The sequence below is a fragment of the Suricata suricatta genome, chromosome 15 (genome assembly GCF_006229205.1).
Source record: "Suricata suricatta isolate VVHF042 chromosome 15, meerkat_22Aug2017_6uvM2_HiC, whole genome shotgun sequence".
NCBI lineage: Eukaryota > Metazoa > Chordata > Mammalia > Carnivora > Herpestidae > Suricata > Suricata suricatta.
In genome coordinates, this window is record NC_043714.1 from 11,057,910 (window position 1) to 11,082,444 (window position 24,535).

General features: G+C 45.9%; 1 long non-coding RNA gene across 1 annotated transcript; it reads left to right on the forward strand.

The window, feature by feature from the left end:
• Positions 1 to 148: 148 nt before the first annotated feature.
• Positions 149 to 2,539, forward strand: LOC115279138. The gene is made up of 2 exons (XR_003903234.1): positions 149 to 224; positions 2,108 to 2,539. It is a non-coding gene; the product is annotated as an uncharacterized LOC115279138 (long non-coding RNA).
• Positions 2,540 to 24,535: the final 21,996 nt, after the last annotated feature.

A 24,535-nucleotide genomic window follows, 5' to 3' on the forward strand; every position in this document is an offset into this window, starting at 1 on the left:
CCCCACCTCCTGCGCGTGCACAGGGGCGGGGCGCCGGGGAGACAGCCAATCAGTGCCGGCCGGCCAGGGACCGCCTCCGAAGTCCTCGCGGGGGGTCGGCGCGGGAGGGAGAACTTCGTGGGGGGGCGCGCGCCGGGGGGGCGAGCGGCGAGACGCTGGAGAGCGGGAGGGGCCGGGAAGCGGGGCGCGCTGCGGTCCGGCTGCTGGCCCGGAGCCCCGAGGAAGTGAGGAGGACGAGAGCGGCGGGGAGGGCCGCGGGTGGCGCGTGAGAACCGGCGCGGGCGGGCGAGCGGGAGGAGTGGGGGAGGCGCCGGGAGCAGGTGGTGCGGCCGGAGGGGGGCGGGGGCGGGGGCGGGGGAGGGGAGGGAGGGACCGGGCGGGGGGAGCGATTAGGCGCGTCCTCGAGATGGGAGGACGCGGGATGGAGGTGCCCAGCTAATGAGCGTAAAGCCAGAATCTGTCAGGGTTTATTTATGCAGCTCAGAGAACTTCAAGAAGTTGTGTGCTTACGGACGGAGATAGGCTCTAACGATTTCCTCTTTCCGATTTATTTTTTTACATGTTTTTAATGTCCGATGATATTTATTAAAATCAAAGCTGACCACTTGACATTTTATGAGGATTGGGAGAAAAAGAACAAAAGGCATTTAAAAAGAAAAATCCATGTATGTGATCCACTCTACGGAGAATCTGAGAAGGAATATGTTTCCGCAATCGGATATGAGTTACTTTTTAGGGTAGTTACTTTTAGGGTAGAGTAGGGGCTGGAATGGCCCGGAGACGGGAGGTCAAGACTCACCGGCAGGTGACCCTGAGCAAGCCCGACCCCAAAGTCTCATTTTTTCTCCCCTGAAAAACGGGAGCAGTGAACTCCCCTCCCTGTCTCGCAGCGGGTTCTGTGAGTCAGCGTTTACGCGAAGAAAAGTGGGATCCAAGCAATTGCCCGGTTGTAGGGGTGGGGATCCCGGGGAGGGTCCTGGGCGCCTTCTCTGTGCGCACTCTGGATGGTGTCCGGCCCCCTCGCAGAGCGACCTCCTGCTGCCAGACCGCCCTGTCCGCCGGTCCGGGCATATTTAACTTGGGTGCCACAGAAATCTTAACAATCACTGTGACCTAAACGGAGCCCCGCACCTTTCCTCCAAATTTCCCGCGTCTCCCATCTTAGCAACTGCTTCACTTGGCCATCAGCCCCCTCGCCCGGTCCCGCAGTCATTAAGCCCCAGGAGCCGTTGTACTTCCGTACTTCTGGTGGTCTGCTGTCGCTCCGGCCGCGCTCGGACTTCCTCCGTGCAGGCCACCAGCGCCTTCCACCTGGAGAACCGTAGTTTCCTGCTCGCTAGTCTTTCGGCCTCAGGCTTTGCCCCTTCCCCATCTCCACACTGCCACCAGAGAGACACTTTATTGTCAAGTAAATCCGATCGTGCTCTTCTCGTCAAAATCTCTTAGGGGATCTCTGTTGCCTTCGGAATAAGTCCCATCTCCTTAATTTCGCTCTGGAAGGCCTTCCTAATCCTGTTTCCGTCCTCATCTCCTGCGGGATCTTTTAGCCCCGGCCACTCCTCCCACCCTTCCCCGGGTTCCAGCCTACCTGAATTGCTTCCAGTTCTCTAACGTGAGAGTCCTCTCTAGCCTCTGCAACACGCCCTGGTCTCCTTCTTTTTTAAGGGGTGGCTTCATTGCCTTCCCTCACCTCCTAAGTCCACGGTGAGGGGCTCCCTGCATCCCGGCCTCCTGTGTACCCATAACCCTGTACTTGGTCCAGTACCGTCTGTGTGTTGCATCCCAGTCCGCTCTTCAGAGCAGGGGCTGCGTTCGGCTCACCATTGTTCCCAGTTCCCAACATGGTCCTAGGCAATGCTGGTCCGAGCTCATTAACCCTTTAGGTAAGAATACACCAGGATCAGCCTGGAAACCAAAAGCTAGAGTAGCCTTAGGGGTCTACTGATGGATTTTATTTTTCATTGCTGTGTTTTTCAGCTTTGAATTCCTCCTCTCTTAACCGTAAGTTTCTCTATAAGAGTTAACATTTTAAAAAGGCAAAACAGTAAATTTTACTTAAACTATTCTGATGTTTTTGTCACAATTAACTGTAAATCTCTTTTAGCAGCAATACTGCGTGTGTGGTTTGTGAAGCGAAGTTCTGGAACCTGGCTGGCTGTTCAGTGCAGACAAGCAGAAATGTTCATTTTGAGCCCAGACTCTGAAACTTTCAAGCTGAGCTGAAACCAGTGCCCCAATAATGAGAGTGGAAGGAAAGAGTATGATGAGGAGAGTTCTGATCTTTGGTTGTTATTATTATTAATGTTTAGGACAGCAGTTATCAACAACATGTTAAGAAATTGCACTGATACTGACTTTTAAACAATCCTGTACTCCTAATCGTTTCCTTTTGTTTACTAGATGTCATTGTAACAAACTGAAATTTTCATCTTCCTTGTGCTCGCGCAGAGCTGGAAGTGCTACGCATGTACATTTCGATTTGTAGTCTTTCTAAGCGCCATCCTGGCACACGCTTTCAATAAAGTTCAACAAGAATTCAGTGTTGAGAGACGTAATATTTCGAGGGGAGGGTAAGGGAATAAATATCAGGTACTATGAATCGTTTCCCTTCAGCTTCACTCTGCAGCAGAGCCTCGTTGGCTTTCTCATTATTGTACAACTAGTCTGTTGAGTTTGTTACACTTTGGTGGAAGGAAGTATAATTTAGTAAGAAATTAAAAAAATTTTAAAGAAGAAAGTTTCTTTAGTAAAATAAGGCAAAAATAAATGAAGTTATATGAAAGTAAAAGCAGGTCATGAATGTAAAATATTTGAAGCAGAGAAAAACTTATGCATTGTAATTATTTACCGTTTCTGGAGAAAAGTATTCCCCCCGTGTGTGTCCTATCTGTTTACAGGAATAGCCAAATGATCATTACAAGCAATTGATAAGGGAAAGGTAAATCCTGCAGAAAGGGCTTCTTGTGTATGTAGGCTTAGATAATTTTAAGTGTAGAAAACCGTTTAGGCACTGATTTGATAAAAGTTCTATAAGTACACTTTACTGACATTTTAGCTGTGGTTTTCAGTTTTACACCTTTTAAAAAATCTTATTTCCAAACTTTATGGAGTGGTAAATGATTTTTTAATGTTTATAGTGAAACCTTTTTTTAAAAAAAAATTAGTTCATTTTAAGAGTGTATTTGTAATGAAATACATTTCAGCCTTGTTTAAGCATGGCAAACCTGATTAGGTGATCACTTGAAAGAAAAACACGTTTAAAATGAGATCTAAGATTGCCATTTCCTACATTTGTTGGTTTTAGCAGAGATTTCGAGTCAATTGAGCATTGAGAATAAACGGTCAGTCTAGAGGAGGTTGCAGGTAGCGATGACCAGCACATAACACAGTGGGGAAGGTTAGGATTTGGGATTCAAAGACTCAGGTCCAAATCAGCTAGCTTTACACCTTCTGCAAGTTCTGTCTGAGAGTTACTTTCCACATTATAAATTAGCAAGTATTTAGTGTCCTGGCCGGCTCACACTACTGATGTGAGGATCAAATAAGAATAATGTAAACCACCAGCCTTAAAATACCAGACAAATAGTAGTCAGCCTTACTGTTTTGTACAGTTGCTTTGGACCTGGAGACCTATGATTTTCATAGAAAACACACATACACACACAGAGTATGAAAAAATCTAAGAAGGAGTAAAATTGTTTTCATAAACTTCAGTTCCCTAAGTAAGGACTGATGTATACTTGCATTTATTCATGGGTAATAGGCAATATTAGAGGCAATTGGAGCACTCTATATAAAAAAATAATCATTGTAGAAAGTTTGTTTTGAGAGTGAGTGGGGGAGGGACAGAGAGAGAGAGAGAGAGAGAGAGAGAGAGAGAGAGAGAATCCTAAGCAGACTCCTGCTGTCAGTGCACAGCCAGAGATTGGAAGTGGGGCTTGATCCCAGGAACCCTGAGATCCTGACCCGAGCCAAGATCAAGAGTCAGACACTTAAACGACTGAGCCACCCAGGCGCCTCGTTGTAGTAAGTTTAAGAAGATGTAGTACAGTCTGGATTTTGTTAGGCTCTACATATTATACAAAAGCAAGGGTGTGTGTGTGCAGGTGCACACGCACGTGTGTATGAGAGAAATAAAAATGGATAAAGAAGGCAAATATTTAGTGAAGTATATACCGTATTTAGCACTCACTGTCAAAGATTAAAAGAAGAAGGGGTTCCTGGGTAGCACAGTCAGGTAAGCACCTGACTTTGGCTCAGGTCATGATCTCAGGGTTCCTGGGTTCAAGTCCTGCTGTCAGCAGGGAGCCCACTCTGGATCCTCTGTCCCCCCTCTCTCTGCCCCTCCCTCGCTCGTACACACGTGTATACACACACACACACACTCTCTCTCTCTCTTTCAAAAATAAACATTTAAAAAAGGTTAAAAGAAGAATATGTTCTTCAATGACAGTATTTACTTATTATCAAGTCATGATAAATCTGAAGGATAAAAGAGCAACAAAAGTCCTTCCCTTATCCCTGGCTCCTTGATGCACGTCTGAAATGTTTGGCCAGTGGTTAATCATCCTCCTAGGTCTGACTGAGAACTTACTATGTGCAGGAGGCAACAATGTACCCTGTATGGATGGTAAAATAAATACAAGATGCATGGAGTAATGAGGAAGAAAAAAAAGCAAAACCCTGATGCACCTGTGAGTGGGCCTCCATTCTTTCGATGGAAGGGGAGGGGGGAGGGGAATCACTTCCCAGCCACTTCTCTCTGGAGCCTTCTAATCTCTCCAGCAAGCAGTGGAGGTGACTCCTGGCTGAATATGACACTCTCACTCACACCCATTCTCATGGCTCCTAAAGTTTTTCAATGTTCTAAAGGTGCCCCTTAACATAAAAATCCCCCTGTGGTGGGGCATGGATGGCACATAATCTACCTACTCAGTTTACTTGGTCAGCAGAGATGATTTCGACCCTGCTGAGATGGAGAATGGGAACAAGATGGATAAATAAGAGACTGTGAACAGCAAAGGTAGAAAGAAAGAACCGATTAAAGGCCCAGTGAGGTGGGATCCAAAATAGCCTTGACAGGTTTGCCAGGGCACAACTTCTCAGGCTCCATGTCTGCGCTGGGGCGGCATCATGCCGTGGGGCTCCAGCCTCCATCCCCAGGTGCTAGGACCTGTCAGTCTGCCCCACCTGTGTTCCCTGTCTCTCAAGGAATTCGGCTGAATTGGGGCTAGCTCGGGGGTAAACTCGGCACTAGAAGAGAAAGCAGTCTGCAGATCAGAAGACTCGAGTTCTTCTTGACTTTGACCCATTCAGACCTTCCATAGACTACAATTTCCACATTTTTATGTAAAAGGTGAGAGTGGATTATGTTCCTGTTCTGGTTTCTCCCTTTCCCTGGTAACTTCTCCCCCAGTACTCTTTACTCGGAAGGTGAAGCACCCCAAATGCCCACAGATGAGTGGATAAACGGCATGTAACATATATATATATTGCTCAACCTTAAGGCAATTCGGACACATGCTGCAGCACGGATGAGCCTTGAAGGCATTATGCTCATCACGAAAGGAAATATTGTATTATTTCCTTCTATGAGGTGCTTAGAGAAGCCAACTGCACAGACAAAATAGACCAGAAAGTAGAACAGAGGTTCTCAGGCACGGAAGCAGAGAGGGAATGGGGAACCGTTGTTTAATTGGTCCAAATTTTTAGTTTGGGAAGATGAACACCTTCTGAAGAAGGATAGTGGTCAGAGCTGCCCGACAGTGAGAACATCATTAACTGAACTGACCTGCACACGTACAAATGGCTGAAATGGTACATTTCATATTATGCATATTTTACCAGAAAAATATTTTAAGGTGTCTTTTTTTCATGTTTTATTCATTTTTGAGACAGAGACAGAGCATGAGCGGGGAGGAGCAGAGAGACACTGAATTCAAAGCAGGCTCCAGGCTCTGAGCTCTCTGCACAGAGCCTGACGTGGAGCTCGAACCCACGAACATGAGATCATGACCTGAGCTGAAGTCAGAGGCTTAACCAACTGAGCCACTCAGGTGCCCTTAAGGTGTCTTTCTTAATGCTTCTTTATTTTTGAGAGAGAGAGGGTATGAGTGGGGAAGGGGCAGGCAGAGAGGGGAACAGAGGACCTGCAGCAGGCCCTATGCTGAGAGCAGCGAGCCCAACGCAAGGCTTGAGCTCACGAACCATGAGATCATGACCTGAGCCGAAGTCGGACACTCAACTGACTGAGCCCCCTAGATGCCTCAACATTTATTTTTATTTTTATTCTTAAGGAATCTCTACACCCAACATGGGGCTTGAACTCATAACCCTAAAGCCAAGAGTGACATGCTCCACTGACTGGGCCAGCCAGGCACTCTACCACAAAAAATATTTTAAACAAAAGGTCTTGGAAGCCCACAGTAGGAACCCTGGCTGAAGACCTGTTTTGTGCCATCTGGTGTGTCTAATGCCTTGCCCCTGACTTGTCCGTGTGGCACTTTGAGTTTGACCCACGGTCAGTCTCTCCCTGCATGACAGGACGCCCTCCGCAGGGAGCGCCCCTCACTCCCCAGCACGTGCGCTCCTGGACGGGGTCTGGATCCTGCATTCCCCCAGCTCCCCTCTAGCAAAACCCTGCCTCCGGTGCTCGGCCACCACTCCAGAGCTGTTATCCCAACCCTGGGCCTCGTTCTTTCATTTCATGGGGGACATTGCCTGGAACCACCCCACTGTGGAACGGCAGCCACGTGTCGCCGCGTGGGAGGCATCCACAGCCTGCATTGCTCCCCCGTGGCTCTGATGCCATGACACCTGCTCTTCGACCTCGTGGAGACCCCGTGCCCTCCGTCTCTGCCCCGGCACGGCTGTCCTTCGGGGCTGTCACGCGGATGCATGCACTGGGGCCAGGACACGCTGGCTGCAAGCCCAGCTGAGCCCAAAGTGAAGTCTATCAGTCTTTTTCCTACAAGCGCATTAGTGACTTCCTCTGATGTGCCCTAAGCCTCATTCCTCACTTTCGGCCTCTGCTAATGCCGCGGGACAGAGCGCTTCCTGGCCATGTTCCAGCAGAGCCGGCAGGAATGCACCTCCCTGGGCATGGCCTCCTTGCAGCCCTCCGAAAGTGCTGCACCTTCTCTGCTCCCCGTTTCTGCACCAGCGGCCCCCACTGCCTGGCAAGTCGTTTCTTTCCTCTTCTCTGTCTGACCTGCTGTTTGTTCCGCACGTCTCGGCTGGGCCTTGCGTCTGAGAGGACATTCCCTGAGCCTGCCTCGGGCAGCGAGGAGGGTGTGTGCACCCATAGCACCCTCTGCTTAGTCCCACTGTTGTAATCAGATCGCAGTTTCCCTGCAGGTGCAGTTCACGGGGCAGAGCCCGATCCTCAGAGTCCGCTAGCGGGCCGACACAAGCAAAGCACTTGAAAAGTGGTCGCTGACTATACCTTTAAGAACACGTGATTATAGATTTGGTTTAATAGATGATCATTTCGCTATGCTTTTACTTCTGTGATCTTATTATATTCTTATAAATATCAAATCATTACCTTTTACATTAGTTTTTTTAAACAAGTTAATTTTATTTACTTATTTATTTATTTATGTTTATTTATGAGAGAGATCGAGCATGAGTGGGGGGGGGGGCAGAGAGAGAGGGAATCTGAAGCAGTCCAGGCCCTGAGCTGTCACCACAGGCTCCAACCCTGAAAAGTTCGTAATATGTCAACATCCTAATCCAGATTAATCTAGGTTCGAAATGTATTCTTCCCAAATCTTAATCTCCTTAGTCAAAAGGTCATGACAGTTAGACCCAGGAGTTTTTACATCAAGCAGGTCATTAAATTTCCAGGGTTTTTCCTGTTACCAGGTAATGTAAGAGACCAGCTGTCAGTTCGTCCTTCTGATGAGGCTGAGAGATGAGGCGATGGGGGATGGGAGTGAAGGGGGTAAGGTGAGTGGGGGTTCAGCAACAATAGAGGAAGGATTGCGCCTTTTATCACTTCTAATACGACCTTGATATTATTGTGACCTTGAGTCTGACTGGCTGGATTTGCTTCGCGCTGGGTTTCCCCCTGGGCTCTCTGGGGAGGGTTCCCGCCCCCTCCTTCAGTGAGCACCTGCAGTTCCACCCCCGGAAGCTGGAGGTCTCTATTCCACCACGGGCCACCTTGGAGCTGCTTCAGCACCGGTGCCAGTGACCGCCCTTCCCCCTTTGCCCTGGTGGAGAAGTCGTCAAAGGCCATGGAGCAGTCTCTGCACCAGAACCGGGTGCACAGGCTGCCTGCTAGGGGCCTCTGACAGGGCCCGGGACCCCGGTCTGCCCTCCAAAAATCTGCTCTTGCCCGCCACCAGCCTGGCCATCCCTCTCATCCAGGCACCAAGTGTTCAGCTGGTCTCTCTTCCATTCTCACCTCCATGCTTCTCTGTGCTTCTCTCTTGCCTGTCTGATCCTTTTTCCTCCCTCACAGTCCCTTCTGGCGTTCTTAGAAACCTCGATTCCTCCCATGGCTTCCTCCTGCTTCTATTCTCCACACGTGTCACTCGCTGTGAAGCAACGGCCCTGAATAACCTCACCCAAGGGCCAGCCCCCTCACCTGGCTTCCCTAGCTGAGGACACTGCTCCTGGCTCACACCTCTGTTACTCTGCCTCTGTGGGCCCCTTTCCTCTTCCCACAGACTCGCCAGAGCTCCCTCACTTTGAGAAAGGGCTCCCTTGTCTTTCTGCTCTACCCCTTTCCTTTCTTTCATGGCCAAATGGGGAAATCTACAAAATCACACCACACCACCCCCCTCACTCCGCTTCCCCAGCGCTCCGGCTCAAGCCCCTGTCATTGGGTTGTGCCTGCCCCATCTCAGTGAACTAAGATGTTGACATCATCAGTGACCTCCAAGTTACCTAATCGGATGAAGGCATCAGAGTCCTTGACTGTAACCTGGCACTATTGTCATTGCCCTTTCATCAAAGCTTTCTCTCACCATGCTGCAGCTCTGGCTCTTTGCTTGCCTGTTGTGACCGCCCTGATCAGTAATAAAACAATGCTGGTAGCAAATACTTAATGAGAGTGCATTTTGTGTCAGGCAGAAGATAAGGTGCTCTATACACACTGATTCATTTAACAGTTTTTAATGTTTACATATTTTTTGAGAGAGACAGAGTGGGAGTGGGGGAGGGACAGAGAGAGAGGGAGACACAGAATTGGAAGCAGGTTCCAGGCTCTGAGCTGTCAGCACAGCGCCCACCGCGGGGCTCGAACCCACAGACCGCGGTATCATGACCTGAGCCGAAGTCGGACTCTTAACCGACTGAGCCACCCAGGCGCCACGGGACATTTTAAATGTATGCAAAGGCAGAGTTAATTGTGCAATGATGCTCTGCTCCCCTCAGGTATCATCGCCCAGGCCTGTCAGTCACCCATTTACGGCCACTCCTGCTTCATTCCATATGTCCTACCCCCACAGGATTCTTTTTTTTTTTTAATGCTTTTATTTATTTTTGATACAGAAGAGACAGAGCATGAGAGGGGGAGGGTCAGAGAGAGGAGACACAGAACTGAAAGCAGGCTCCAGGCTCTGAGCTAGCTGTCAGCACAGAGCCTGACGCAGGGCTCGAACCCACGAATGTGATATCTGACCTAAGCCGAAGTCGGAGGCTTAACTGACTGAGCCACCCAGGCGCCCCTCACAGGATTCTTTTGAAGCAAATTTCAGAAATTATATCAGTTCATTTGTAAATATTCCAGTATATTTTTAAACTATAAGGACTCTTTAAAAATGTCTTAAGGCCAGATACATTAATATGTCTAAAAATATCCCATCAGATCAAATTTCCTCAATTGTCTCATAAATAAATTTTTTGAAGAATTAGTTTGTTCAGATCAGGATCCAAATAAAGTCCACAAATTGCACTTGGTTGATGTAGCTCTTTAAATCTTTCTGAGGGCACCTGGGTGGCTCGGTCAGTTAAGCGTCTGGCTTTGGTTCAGGTCGTGATCTCATGGTTCATGAGTTTGAGCCCCAAATCAGGCTCTCTGCTGATAGCATAGAGCCTAGAGCCTGTTTCAGGCCCTCTGTCTTCTTCTCTCTCCTCCCTCATGGTTCTCTCTCTCTCAAAGTAAATATGTAAATAAAACTTAAAAAAAAAACCACAACCCATTCTGAAAATTTCTTTTTTAAAAATGTTTGTTTGTTTATGTTTATTTCTTTTTTGAGAGAGAGCACAAGTGGGGTAGGGGCAGAGAGACTGAGGGAAACAGAGGATCCGAAGCAGATTCTGTACTGACAGCAGAAAGCCCCATGTGGGGCTCGAATTCATGAACTGCAAAATCATAGCCTGAGCCGAAGTCGGATGCTTAACCAACGGAGCCACACAGGAGCCTCTATTTATTTATTTTTGAGACAGAGAGTGCACATGCTTGAGTGGGGGATGGGCAGAGAGAAGGGGACAGAGAATCTGAGTGGGCTTGAACACATGAGGCTCAAACCCACCAACCGTGAGATCATAACCTGAGTCCCTGAGTCCCTTAAATTTTTACTCTTTACAGTCTCTTTCCCTCTTTTTTTTTTTCTTTGCAATATATTTGTAGAAAACACCAGCCCAATTGTCCCGTACCATGTCCCACATTCTGGAGTTCGCCAATCACATCCACACAATGTTTAACACATTCGTCCCTCCCCCCACCCACGTTTCCAGTAAACTGCAGTCAAATCTAGAGGTGTGATCCAATTCAAGTTGATTAAGGGGCAAGAAGATTTCGTAGGTGAAATGAGGCACCTTCAACAGGAATCTCATTTATTTAGATAGTTTCTGTGTTCAGGTCCGAAATCAACACATCTAAAAACAAATGTATCTCCCCCCCCCCACGACACAAACTATCCTTCTCGATGCCTTGTCTGTTTCTGTAGTTTGCTGTCTTAAGTCACAGGGGCTCCAGGTCCCTTAGCCATCTTTCACTTCTCCTTAGCTCTCATATTCAGTCATGACCACCCGCCAGTCCCTTCCCTCTAGAATGTGAGCAGCCTTTCCCTTTGATTCTCACACCTATTGCCCTCCTACAGCCTTCAAAAATATTACAATACCCTCCCCCTTCCCGTCTCTTTTCCCTCAATTCCTCTCCCTAAGCTGCCCCCGTATTAATCCCCTAAACATCATGTGGTTCTCACCACGCACTTTCCAGTCACAAACCTTCAATGGCTACCCATTACTTTCCGAGCAAAGTCTAGACTCCTGGGAGCACGCAGACACAACCTGGTCCCAACCTCCTCACAGTACATCTTGCTTGCCTTAGATGTTTTTCTATAAGCCATGAAAACCAAGTGACTTGAAACCATGTGGACCAATGTCACACCTGACATCCTCTTCCGGTGCTGAAAAACAGAGAGTCAAAGGAACAAATTATCCAAGCACTATAATAAGGCAAAGCTCCTCTCCGAGGATAATTCTGGATTTGTCTCAAGGGGCACCTGTGGTCCCACACTATGGGAAGGGCAAATTGCCTGTCACTTTGGCAAAGCACTGCTCGCTAGCTTCCTTGACTTTCCTAATAGGATGCTCACACTTTTACCTGTTGGTCTGGTCTTAAAGCATGTGACTGGCCACCCACCAGTAATACAGAGTGCCAGCTACTTAGGCTCTGTCTTCTTGTGACCTGTTCTCTGGTTTTCAATTACAAGCCAAACACTCCCCACCCCCAAACACAAAGAATCCCAGCAGAGAGAGGGATATTCAGGGGAAATTCTCTAGGAGACACGATATTCATCTGCTCTGCCAAGACCTTTGTTAAGGTAGACCAGTGAACTGCTTCTTGGATGACCTTCAGCCAAGACGCTCCTGATCATTATCCTGGCTTAGACTGATACTGCTCAGGGCCGTGACTCCCTGTCTCCTACGTAAATTGTCATGCAATGCTTTCTCAGAAAATTTCACAGAAAGAACTGACACTTAGTAAGGTGCTATACTATCCTTCTTGTCCTAGCAAGAGCTATGTAGTTATGCTTTTCCTTTTTACTCTGGCCATCAGGAAGCTCAGATTGCAAAACTCAATAACTGGTTATTTCTCTTGGTTAAACATTTTATATGTTCCCCCAGGCCCTGATCTCAGTTTCTGTTTCTAGTTTAATAATTTTGTGCTGCTTTTTATCTTAGGAAGGTCTTAAAATGAATTGTGGAAGGAGCCAATGTATACATTAAGTAAATAAAATACTGCCACATTCCTCCACCCAGGCAAAGGTCAATTGATTTTCTTCATAGACTCTAAGTTTGCTTATTGTGTGCCTTGTCACTGGAATGCCACCTCCTGCCCCTACTCCCACACCCCTCCTCCCTCGGCCCAAAGCCTGCCCATCCTGCACAGCCCAGCTCAGAGGCATACCCCTCTTCCTGACCGCCTCAGCCTAGGGCACGCCTTCCTTCTTCTGCGACCCTTTCACGTTGTTTAGGTGCTATTCATTTAGTACTTCCCACGCTGCTTTTATTGCCAGTTTTATAAACATTTTTTTTTAATTTTTGAAAATAATGTGTGCACACAAATACTTAGACAGTCCCAGAGAGGCTGCCCAGGAAAAAGGTGTTCTGGCCACAACTCCTGGAGAGGCAATGATCGTTGCTGGTTCCTTGTGTTACCTTTCCAGACATATCTATGCATTTACACACACACATACAGGATACGCATATATGTACCTGTGTCTAAACATATATACGTAGGTAGATATGTGCATGTATGCTTACAGATTCTTGGGTCCTTGTCACCCTCAACTATGAACATGCCGTATATATTCTTCTGCGTCTAGTTTCTCCACCGTATCACAGTATAGCTTGGAGATTATAGCACATCAGCACAAAAATATATACCTGGTTCTAATACCTTTGTAGCTTCGGTTGTGAAGACAAACCTTCTTTACACAGTATAACATAGTTCTACCATCATGGTCTGGAATGTACTCTTTCTGAGGGGAGCCTGGGAGGCTCAGTCAGTTGAGCGTCTGACTTCGGCTCAGGTCATGGTCTCGTGGTTTGTGAGTTCGAGCCCCGCGTGGGCTCCCCGCTGTCAGCACAGAGCCTGCTTCGGATCCTCTGTCTCCCTCTCTCTGCCATTGCCCCCTCTCAAAAATAAACAAAACATTTAAAGGACAATATACCCCTTCTGGGAGTAATGGAGACACTGTGTTGACATTCAATCTATCCACAGTCATATCCACAAGCCCCCTAGGAAAAGCTTAATAAATAACTGATCGCCAATTTTTAACAGTAAATAGTCAAGGTAGCAAGCAATTCTATTTCATAAAAATATTTTAAGAATAATTTGAAAAAGTATTTTTTTAAATGATTTTAATTTTTGTTTTTGAGAGGGGGGAAGGGCAGTGAAAGAGGGAGACAGACAGCAGAGAGCCTGATGTGGGGCTTAAACCCACAAACCAGAAGATCATGACCTGAGCTGAAGTCTGATGCTTGACTGACCCAGGCACCCCCAATGTGAGAAAGTCTTAAAGCATTATATCCAATCAACCACATCTGTCCCTTGACTGAAATTTTCCATGTTGTGGGGTTCTTTTGCTATTATCTACAGCATGTTTGGGAAAGGCTTGACCTTGAGGCATTCTGAGTGTACACTCATGAAGGGAAGGGGTGGGTGGGCCTGGTCCCGGGGTGGGCGTTTCCAGGGAAGGCAATGGGTCCAGCCATGCTTCCTTGTCCAGAGGCAGGAGCAAGAAGTCTGCAGAAGCAAGAGAAGCTCCCCACGGAGAGAGCACAGCAGTGCTGAGGAGGCCGCCTCCTCTCTGCTGACAGGAGGGAAGGCCTTCACCATGGGACGGGCAAAGCCATGGAAAAGCTGGCATGAACCCATATCAGGGAGGGAGGATTTACAAAGGGCCAGGGCCCTCGTGCGATGGGGCTTGGTCTTTAAAAAGATGAAGCTACGCCCATGTTGGGAGCAGGGCTACTCAGAATAGCTCTAAACTGGAAAAGTCCACGTTTTCATTAACACATGAATGGATAAAGAAAATGTGGCACACCTTCTCTCTCTGACCCTCTCCTGCTCATGCTTTGCCTCTCTCTCATATAAATAAACATTAAAAAATAAAAGATAAAAAAGAAAATCGGGGTATCTGGGTGCCTCGGTTGGTTAAGCGTCCGACTTCGGCTCAGTTCATGATCTCATGGTCCGTGAGTTTGAGCCCCGCATCGGGCCCTGTGCTGGCACCTCAGAGCCTGGAGCCTGCTTCGGATTCTGTGTCTCCCCTCTCTCTCTGACCCTCTCCTGTTCATGCTCTGCCCACCCCCCTCTCTTTTCTCTCTCTCTCTCTCATATAAATGAACATTAAAAAAAAAAGAAAATGTGACAGAACATGATTCAGTCTTTAAAGGAGGGAAATTCTGACACACACTACCACACCGATGAACTTTGAAATCACTGTGCTAAGTAACATAAGCCAAACACAAAAGGACAAACATTATATGATTCCACTTACACAGGGTACCTACAGTTGGTAAACTGACAGAAAAGAGAGTAGAGAGTGCCGGGGGCTGCGGAAGGGCAGAATAGGGAGTTAATGTTTAACAGGTATAGACTTTCCGTTTGGGGGGATAAAAAAGTTCTGGAGACAGACAGTAAGAGTTGCCCAACATTGGAAATAAACTTAATGCCACTGGCTTGGACACTTAAAACAGGTTTAAAAAGTATTTTTATATAGTATATATTTAATCACAATTAAATGAAAATCACGAGGGGGCGCCTGGGTGGCTCAGTCGGTTAATCGTCCGACTTTGGCTCGGGTCATGATCTCGAGGCTCACGAGTTCGAGCGCCGCATCAGGCTCTGTGCTTACAGCTCAGAGCCTGGAGGCTGCTTCAGATTCTGTGTCTCCATTTGTCTCTCTCTGCCCCTCCCCCACTCATGCTGTCTCTGTCTCAAAAATAAATAAATATTCACATTTTAAAAAAAGCATGAAGCCAGGGAAACATATACTATAGAAAGTGGTATTGTTCTCCAAAATTCAATCATACGTGACTTCTTGAGTCCACTGCCTCAGGCTGTGCGGTCTCCGAGTCTACATGTGTTATATTTTACCCTTGACCAGTCAGGTCTGGTAACAACACATCGTCTTCTCCCGAGGGAGGTAATAAATGAATAGGCTGTTGGTGAGACATGGTGAACTTGTGGTCCGGTTGACTTAGGAGTGACTAAGGGCCATGGTTTGTGGCAGCCCTTGAGTCCACAACACTGTGAGGTCTCAAACAGGGCCCAAAGGGTGCGCACCTGTGCATCCAGTCAGGTTCTGCCTTGTTGATTCACGACACTGTCCCTTGTGAACTGAAGTCACGGCGGCACACACGCTGGAGAAACTCCAGGGAGGAGCTGAGGAAATGGGTTAGCGTGAATTCTTGCCAGCCGTCCAAAGGAAAAGCCCCAGTACAGCGGCTCAATCATCTTATAAACACATTATAAACATATTGACAAGTAATTACTTTGGAGGAAGTTAACTTTGCTAAAATACAAATCAAGATAAAATTAGGAAGTTTTCTCCTTTCAGATTCAAGTACACAAAATATTTTTTAAATTATTTATTTATTAACTTTGAGAGAGACAAAGAGGGAGTGCACATGAGAGAGAACATGTTGGGGAGGGGCAGAAAGAGAGAGAGAGAGAGAGAGAGAGAGAGAGAGAGAGAGAGAGAGAGACTCCCAAGCAGGCTCCACACTGTCAGCGTAGAACTGGACAAGGGGCTCGATCCCACGATCGATGAGATCATGACCTGAGCCGAAATCAAAGAGCCGGTTGCTGGTTGCTTAACCAACTGAACCACCCAGGTGTCCCCAGAGCTCTTTTTAAAAATCAGCTTTGCCTTTCTGTGTCCAAGCATCCCAGCACCTAGATGCAGCATTCATTCTCTGAGCACTTGTCCCTGGCCTCCGATGTCCCAGACACTGTCCTGGGTGCTGGTACCCAGGCAGCCTCTCCCAGACAGAGCGGCGGGCCGGCTGTGTGTGTGCCCGTGACTTCGGCAGCTCCCTGTGGAGCAGTTGAGGCAGAGCCTAGTCAGTGTTTCTACCCAGGCGAAGGGACTAATCACCGTCGTTGCACAATTCTCCAGTCCATCTTATCCAGAGCCGCAACCAAAGGCAAGATGTGAAAAGCAAGGTATAGACGTGTGTGTCAAACAGGACTTTCCCCACTTTAAAGCAGAGGAAAGTGCAAATGACTGGATGTAACGGAGTTCCACTCATGGTGGATTGTGGGCAAGGTAAGTAGTCTTTCAGCTGTTATTAGATTTCTGTTTTGGGGGAAAACACTGAGGAAGGGTTTAGAGGGCTAGGGTTTGGATCCCAACTTTGTCTTTAACAAGGAGGCAACCCCTCAAGTGTCAGATTGTTGATCTGTACAAGAGGGTTGTATGTCCATGATCCCCAAAACCCAGCTCTGCTCTTCTGTCTACTGTGAATATTTGGACCAAGGAAGAAGAGGTCTGGAGTATTGTGTGCTAGCAATAGTTATTGGCAGATGTCTAGCCCAGAGTTAAATGTAGGAGTAAATGAGTTAAATGAGATCTGACACATAAGATATAGAATTAGGTGACCTTAAATTATGACCTGTTCTCATTTTACGTATCAAAATACAGCTTTGAGTTTGACACAGTTTAGCCTAGAATTGTCCGAGAACGTGCAGTGATAATACTGTGTCCCACTCTCTGACACTGATGCTACTGAGATCACCAGAACAAAAACAACACCGGACGTGTTGGCCTGATTAACACTGGAATCCAACAAAACGGGCCACCCAGCCGCCCAGGGTCTTAATGAAACAGAAGGAAGAGGAGACATGCTTATTTTTTTCTTTGTTGTTGCTAACATATCTATTTCAAAAAAAAAAAGGATTTGAGATGGCCAGATATCCCTATCATGTTACATTTATATGAAAGTCATGTCCTACATTGAAATAAAGGACCCGTGATTGTGGCTACTTCATGGCTCTAGGTCATGACTCAAGCTGATCTACCATGGCCGTGGGTCCTTCTGGGCCCCCATAAAAACAGTGAGTCCCCCCTCCAGGGGAGCTGGCAGTTCACCATTTGTACTCCTTTTCTCAGGGGTGAACACCACTTAAGAAAGTTGCAAATAGGGGGCTCTTAAGTGTCCAACTTTTGATTTTAGCTCAGATCATGATCTCATGGTTCATGAGAGCAATCCTTGCTTCAGATTCTGGGCTGACAGAGCAAAGCCTGTTTGGGATTCTTTCCCTCTCTCCCATTCTCTCTCTCTGCCCTTCCCCCGCTCATGCTCTTTCTCTCAAAAAATAAGTAAACATTAAAAAAAAAGAAGTTGCATCACAAATTAGTGCTGCCACAATCTCAGCCCAGGACTTAATGAGAGTCCTTTTACTTTCTTTTTGCGGCTTCTTTCTTCCCGGCAGGGGTGATTCCAAAACTTGAGCTCTTTTCTGAAATCTCTTCACCATCCGTGAACATTTCCATCTAAGTAGATGATTAGTTATGGAGATAATAAAAACAGAAGCTACTAAAAATGAAGTTGCTTAACTTTCTGCCACCTCTCCCCACCCCAACCTGTAAACTTACTGCCATTTCCCCCTACCTTTGCTGGGCTTTTGTGGTTCCTGCTGTCCACCAGGACTTGGTAGCACCCTCATCCCTGCCAGCCTCCCTTTCTGATGTGGGGTCCCTTCCCCTGCTGCTCCTGTCTCCTCCTCCACGGGAATGCTTACCATCTGATGCCTGTTTGTGTTCTTCCGTTCTGTTTTGTTTTTTGAAAGTCTACTGCCGTCTCTTTCATGTGATCTACTCTGGCTTCTACCGCATCTCATTTCATAGCCACACTAACAGTCTGAAGTCTACACCAACTGCCTATACGTCCTCAGTTCCCATGAGGTTTCTCACCCTTTCCCAATCTAGCATCTGCCCTCAGCATTAGAAAATAAAAAGGTTAACAATGACCAAATCCGATGAACGCTATTCATTTTCTTACTTGCCCTCTCTGTGACATTTGTCATGGTTGCCTCTTTCCTTCTAGAAACTCTCTCTGTCTTGAGGTCTTATTTTTCCTTTCAGATTGACTTTCGTGAGTTTTCTTCAGTGGCTTTTGTTTTTCATTTTTTTATTTATTCATTTTGAGAGGGAGAGAGTGTGAGCAAGGGAGGGGCAGAGAGAGAGAGAGAGAGAGAAGTAGAAAGAATCCCAAACAGCTCCACACTGTCAGCACAGAGCCCATTGTGGGGTTTGAACCCACAAACCATGAGATCATGACCTGAGCCGAAACCAAGAGTCAGATGCAAAACCAACTGAGCCATCTAGATGCCCCATAGTGACTTCTTTTTTGATATCTCCTTTATTATTTTTTTTCTGCCTGTCTCCTAACATTTGCTTTACATGGATGAGTAATGTTCCCCAGTGAATTACTCCTCAGGGCAGGCATGCAATTTCCCACTTTCCTACTCCTGTCACATTGATTCCAGGCTTGGCCATGTGACTTGCTTTGGCCAGTGGAAGGTCAGTAGACACGAAGTCAGCCTAGGCTTGATAGGTGCTTCTGTTTGGGGCTTGCCTCCTTGGAATATTCCTCAGAGACTGTCATGTCATCTGGATGACTAAGATAAAGACCAAGTGGAGAGAGAGGGGGAGAGACAGAGAGAGAGGGAGAGACAGAGAGATATCTACCCCATGTTTTCCAACTGAGCCCAACCCCCACACAGCCCACCAGATGAATAATAAATTTTTGCTTGAAGCCACTACTTTTTGGGGGTGGTTTGATATGCAGTGATAAATAACTGAGAAAACCTGGTATTTTACAGATTCCTATTGTCAGCCTGCTTCTGACTCATGTTGTAGGTCTTTCCAAACAATGTCATCCATACCAATGGATTTAAGTGCCATTCATACTTCATGAGTCTTATGCCTACCCTTCCAGACCAGATTAGCCTTCTACCTTCTTATCTCTTACTTGATGGGCACCCCCACTTGATTATTCCGCAGATCACTCGGATTCCCACACCAAAGCCCTTTGTTCTACGAACGGCTCCTACCCCTTATTCTTTATCTTGGTTAATGAAGCAATTAGTCACCAGGCTCTCAAGGAAGAAACTTAGAAGTGAATCTTCATCCCGAATTTTCATTCACTTACCAATAATCAGTCATTCACCAAATCTTATCAAATATGTCACCTCACTATCTCTCACATTTATTCCTTTACTTCCATCACCTCAAATGCTGCCTTGGTCAAAGGCTTTGTCATGTTATATCTGACCGTCCGTGATGTCTACTCATTGTCTCCCTGCTCTTTGGATTGGCTCACACGGCCAATATATCCACGTTCATCCTGATCATTTTCCTGCTGACAATCTTTCAGTGGCTCCTTGCCACCCATAGAATAAGATAAAGATTTCTGAAGATGCTACAAAATCCTCCCCGATCTGGCTCTACCTATATTTCCAACCTCATCTCCTGTCCTTTCCCTGTTTATGCTGTACTTGAGCCAAATTACTTGCAGTGCTGACACTAGCCATCTGCCCAATGGATGTCCCGGACAGTTTTCCTGCCTGGTGTACCTCCCCACCCCTACCATCTGCAGAGTCCTTGAAGACTCCGCTTAAATGTCACATCCTCTATAAAGCCTCCCCTGCCTATTTGGGCAGAAACAAAATTAGTCGTACCTTCTTCTGAGCTATCACTGTACCCAGAAATATCACTATGGTACATATTATCATTGTAATGACATGCTTAAACGTGTGTCACGCCTAATAGATTCAGAGAGCTCCTTTAGGGCAGGGGTTTGCTTTATTTCTGTTTTGTGGTACCCAGCAGTGTTGTGAGGCACAGAAAGGGCTCAGTAACTGTTGAAGAAGACCCTATATTTTCCACCTTAAATGTTTTGTAAAAGAATCTAATTATGATTGGCTAAGTTACCCCTATGGGTTTCCATTTGTTAGTCCAGAAATGGAAACAGCAAGAGACTGGAGGCCTCGCTCCCAATTACTTAGGTTAAGCTCAGGGGTAAGTTCAGTGAGCTGGTAACTGAAAGGAGAAGAGGTGAAGTGGCCAGTCTTTCCAGATGGGCGGCAGGGCCACATTGGAAGCACCACCCCCACACGCCCGCCCAGTGAGTCCTCCCTCCCTGAGGAGCACTGCCTGCCTCCACCACAGGGCGGAGTGCTTCTTCAGTTCTGCCTGTCTCCCCGGTGGGAGGACAGACCGTGTGAAGAGCATTTGTCTTGAGTTTGTAGGATACAAAGAAGTGGGTAATTGCTTCTATATCTTCCCTGGTCTTCTCTTGCCGGGCCCGCCATGCTTTTCTTCTTGCTTCAGGTCTAGTTTTCCACATTCTGCACCTTATCACAGGGATCTTTCTAAGATCCTTCTAAGATCCGACTCATCACTCTCTTGCTGAATTCATCAGTTACCCCAAAACCTTGGGGGTGATGTCTAGAGCTCTCCTTGGCTCTATCTATGTCTGCAGTCTAATTTACTACCTCCTCACCACCATTTATATAAGTATGTAAGCATTTTCTAAGCAACACCTTTTTTTTTAAGTTCATTTATTTATTTTGAGAGAGAGAGCATAAGTGGGGGAAGGGCAGAGAGAGAGAGAGAGAGACCCAAGCAGGCTCCACTCTGTCAGCATGGAACCTGATGCAGGGCTCGAACTCACAAACTGTAAGATCATGACCTGAGCCGCAATCAAGAGTCAGACACTTCACCTACTGAGCCACCCAGGCGTCCCTACTGCGTATCTTCCATATGAAGGGCTCTATGCCAACTAGGAATGAACACTAAGTGATAAGACATGTTCATTGCCCCCACATAGCCCATAACCTAACAACAAGATAGGCTGGCAGTGAATTATAATTCAGTGTGAACCAGTATTGATGCAGATAGGCACTTTTAGGAGAACAGAAGCAGGGTAGCCAACCCCAGGGAGGGTCGGAGAGGACTGAACAGGCGCGCTGGCTCACCTGCCCCATCCCACTCAGTACGGAATCCCCAGCAGTAACGAGTGCTCACTGGGCTTTAAAACACCACTCTGTTGTCTGTCGGGATTGCCTCCCTCCCTCCTTATTTCGATGAACTCGCGTGCTTACTCGAGACCCAGCTCAAGCCTCCCTTCTTCTAGGAAGCATGCTTTGCTGTCTCAGGTAGCAAAAGTCACTTCTTTCTTTACGCTGCCGCAAACCACGAGCTTCTTGCAGGCAGGGAGCTAGCCATGTCCCCCAGTGCTAACGGCCTGGCACACGCTAGGCACTCAATGAATGTTTGCTGAAAGAAAGTAGCCATTTGACAAAATGTTTGCTAAACTTTCACTAAACATGCTATCTTTGCAAGCCAGAAGTGGCCTAATTGTAGCCCTTGTGGCTTTCTTTTCACCTGACATCTTGACCTTGGCAGCAACTAGCAAAAGCTCATAGCAAGTCATTTCATTAGGAGTAGAACATGGAGACGGAGCTTACCAATCCAAGTGCATTCTTTCCCTGATGAAAAAATTACAGAGGAAGGTTAGTGCTGTTATTCTAGTGAGGCAAGAAATGCTTTTTAGACTTTCCTTTTTGGTGCTTTCTTCAGCATTTACAGTTCTTTAAATATACATACCTTTATTTCTCTCTATATTTTCAATGGCAGTAAATTATCATTTAAGGGGGAATATATTGTTTGGAGTTTGCCAAAATCATTTGGATGCAAACTTGATAAATGATGAAGTAGAATAGTACAGTTTTAGTGGAGAAAAAGAGTTGTGGTCCTAAAGAAAGTTGTTTTCTGTGACTTGCAAGTTGGTTCCAAACACATTTTTGAAAGATGAGTTACAGAAATGCACCAAAGTAGGTCTTCAACACTCGAATTAGTGTAGTTTCTGTAATTTTTAAAAGTTTATAACATTTGGAAGAAGAGACAGGGCTCTAGTTTTAAATATGAGCAGTTCCTGGGGCTCCTGGTTCGCTCAGTCGGTTGGGTGTCCGACTTTGGCTTAGGTCATGATCTCCTGGTTCATGAGTTTGAGCTCCACATTGGGCTCTGTGCTGACAGCTCAGAGCCTTGAGCCTGCTTCCCATTCTGTGACTCCCTCTCTCTTCCTCGCCCCGAGTTGTGTGAGTGTGTGGTCTCTCTCAAAAATAAACATTAAAAAACTGAAAAAATAAATATGAGGTATTCCTAAAGTTTGGGTCATTTTCAGTTTTTTTTTTTTTTTTCAAGTAGGATCTATAAGCCAATGTGGGGCTTGAACTCATGACGCTGAGATCAAGAGCAGTATGCTCAGGGTGCCTGGCTGGCTCAATCAGTAGAGCAGGATGTGACTCTTGATCTCAGGGCTTTGAATTTGAGCCCCATGTTAGGCATAAGGATTGCTTAAAAAATAATATCTTTCAGGAAAAAAAATGTATTTTCTACTAACTAAGCCAGCCAGGCACCCCTCAGTTATTTGGGATGTGTAAATTATCCCTCCCCCCCTTCTTCCTTGGCCTCATGGAGTGTTACACATTGATACATTATGGCCTATGTTCCCAAATGGAGAAAACTATTTGTCTAAACAGTAATGTAGCATTATTGTGAGTTCTTGAGAGACTTCATTCATTTCAAGGAGCTGAGAAAACCTTTTTGTAGCAGGTTAAGTTGTATTTGGTATTTTTCTCAACTGCTCTCTGATGCTGGCACCTACTCCATACTTTTGTGTCCACTTCCTAGGTCCTTCGTTCCTTTCCAGTATCTTCCAGCTGCAAGGGACAGGCACCTGCCCTGTCCCCCAAGGGCTCAGACTCCAAAATTACCGTTTTCTTTAACTACTAAATCAAAACTACCAAGCCTTTGGACTGTAAACTTCAGGAAGGCAGGCATTTTGGTTTTGTTCACTACTGCGTCTCCAGTGTCTAGAACAATGCCTGAACCTCTCAGGCACTCCAAGTTGAATGGATAAATGTATCTCTAAATTTGTTAGTTTCAGTTAGGTGTTGGGAGGAAAATGACCCATTGAACTAATTTGCAATCAACTTCGAATGGCCTGGAGTCCCTTATCTCTCCCTTGGGTATTTGCATACTTAAAGGAAAAGCTTGTGAATTCAAATTATTCCCATTGGGAAAACTTCAATAGTGAAGCAAATGGAGAGAAAATGACCAAGGCTAAAGGGTAGTGGGGATGGGTGAGGGTAAAGATTTCAGTAGGCCAGAGTTGCCTGGAGTGTGCCCCTGAGGCTCTCTGCTTTTCCAGGCCCCTCAAGCTCTGTACCGTGCAACTTCTAAAAGCTTGGAGTCTTCTCCATCACGGCTGTCAGAACTGTGGTTGGGATCAGGAGGGAGAATAAATCAGGGAGGGGCAGTACGACAGTTTTGTTTCTACTTTGCGCTTTGGCTGTCCTATTTTACCATTTCTCATGTTTCAAGAAAAGTGTCCTACCTGTTTCGTTAAATATACAAGGGCACAGGGGGCCCTCCTCATAGTCACTTACTACTATTTGTTGGTTAATATTTCTTAACTAATATACTTTCACTGTATGCAGATGCCATATCCCCCCTCGCCCCCCTCCATAATTATCCTTGAAACATACGCACGCCTGACAATGGGCTGGGGTATACTGTCAAGGATAGGAAATAGTTCCTTTTATGTCACTTTTATGTCCTCTGATAAAGCAAGGTACTAGTGATTCCTTTGTAGACATTGTATCCTGTCTTTAACCTTTCTGTGTCCCACACACATCCACGAAACATCCCACATATGCTTTGAGAGATATTAAGTTAATATAATGTAAACCTAACTTCAGAATTCTGATTTTTGGTTTATGATATGGGGCTATAAAACAGGCAGAAGCTGATTTTAATGTTTTCCAATTTGTTAACGTCAGAATTTTCTGTAGTGTCAACCTTTTTTTCTTTTATCTGTAAATCCCTTGAATGAAACATTTACTTCTGTTAAAACACCACTCAAATAAATGACAAAGCCAAAACCAATGCATTTCAATAAATGACAGTATAATGTAACAAATCTTTAGACAATAATTACTAATATCAGAAAAATGTTTTAGTGGTTAATTCTGGTATAATCAAATTTAGTTACTGAATAGTTCTAGTTGTTAGGTAGCAAAATGATTTTGATGATTCTTTTGTTGAAATAGAAATATTGTGATTAGTTTTAGCACTACAGGTGGTGAATGAGGAGAAAGTCTATTTTGCAGTGTTGCAATTTTCTCAGTTTATTCTGAAGTCCAATAATCGCATGTTGCTGTACTCTGTGTTTATTTTAGGAGTCTCTTTGGTGGATAGGAGTTCCTTCCTTGATTAAAAAATAAAGGTAATCTTTAACCTAATAAAAACATCTTTAAGTGTACAATTGTTGAGGGTTTAAAAGAATTATAATTGCTCAGTAATCTGCACACAGAAAGTGCTTGGTAAATGCTTGTCGATTTATCTCCTAAAAGGAAAATTAGTTAAAGCACATTTTGTCTAGGTTTACTCTTCATTTGGTACCGGGAGGAGAAAAGAAGAGGTGTGGACATTGAAGGTTAAGGAGATCATATGAAAGTGCCATCTTTTTTTTTTTTTTTTTTTTTTTTTTT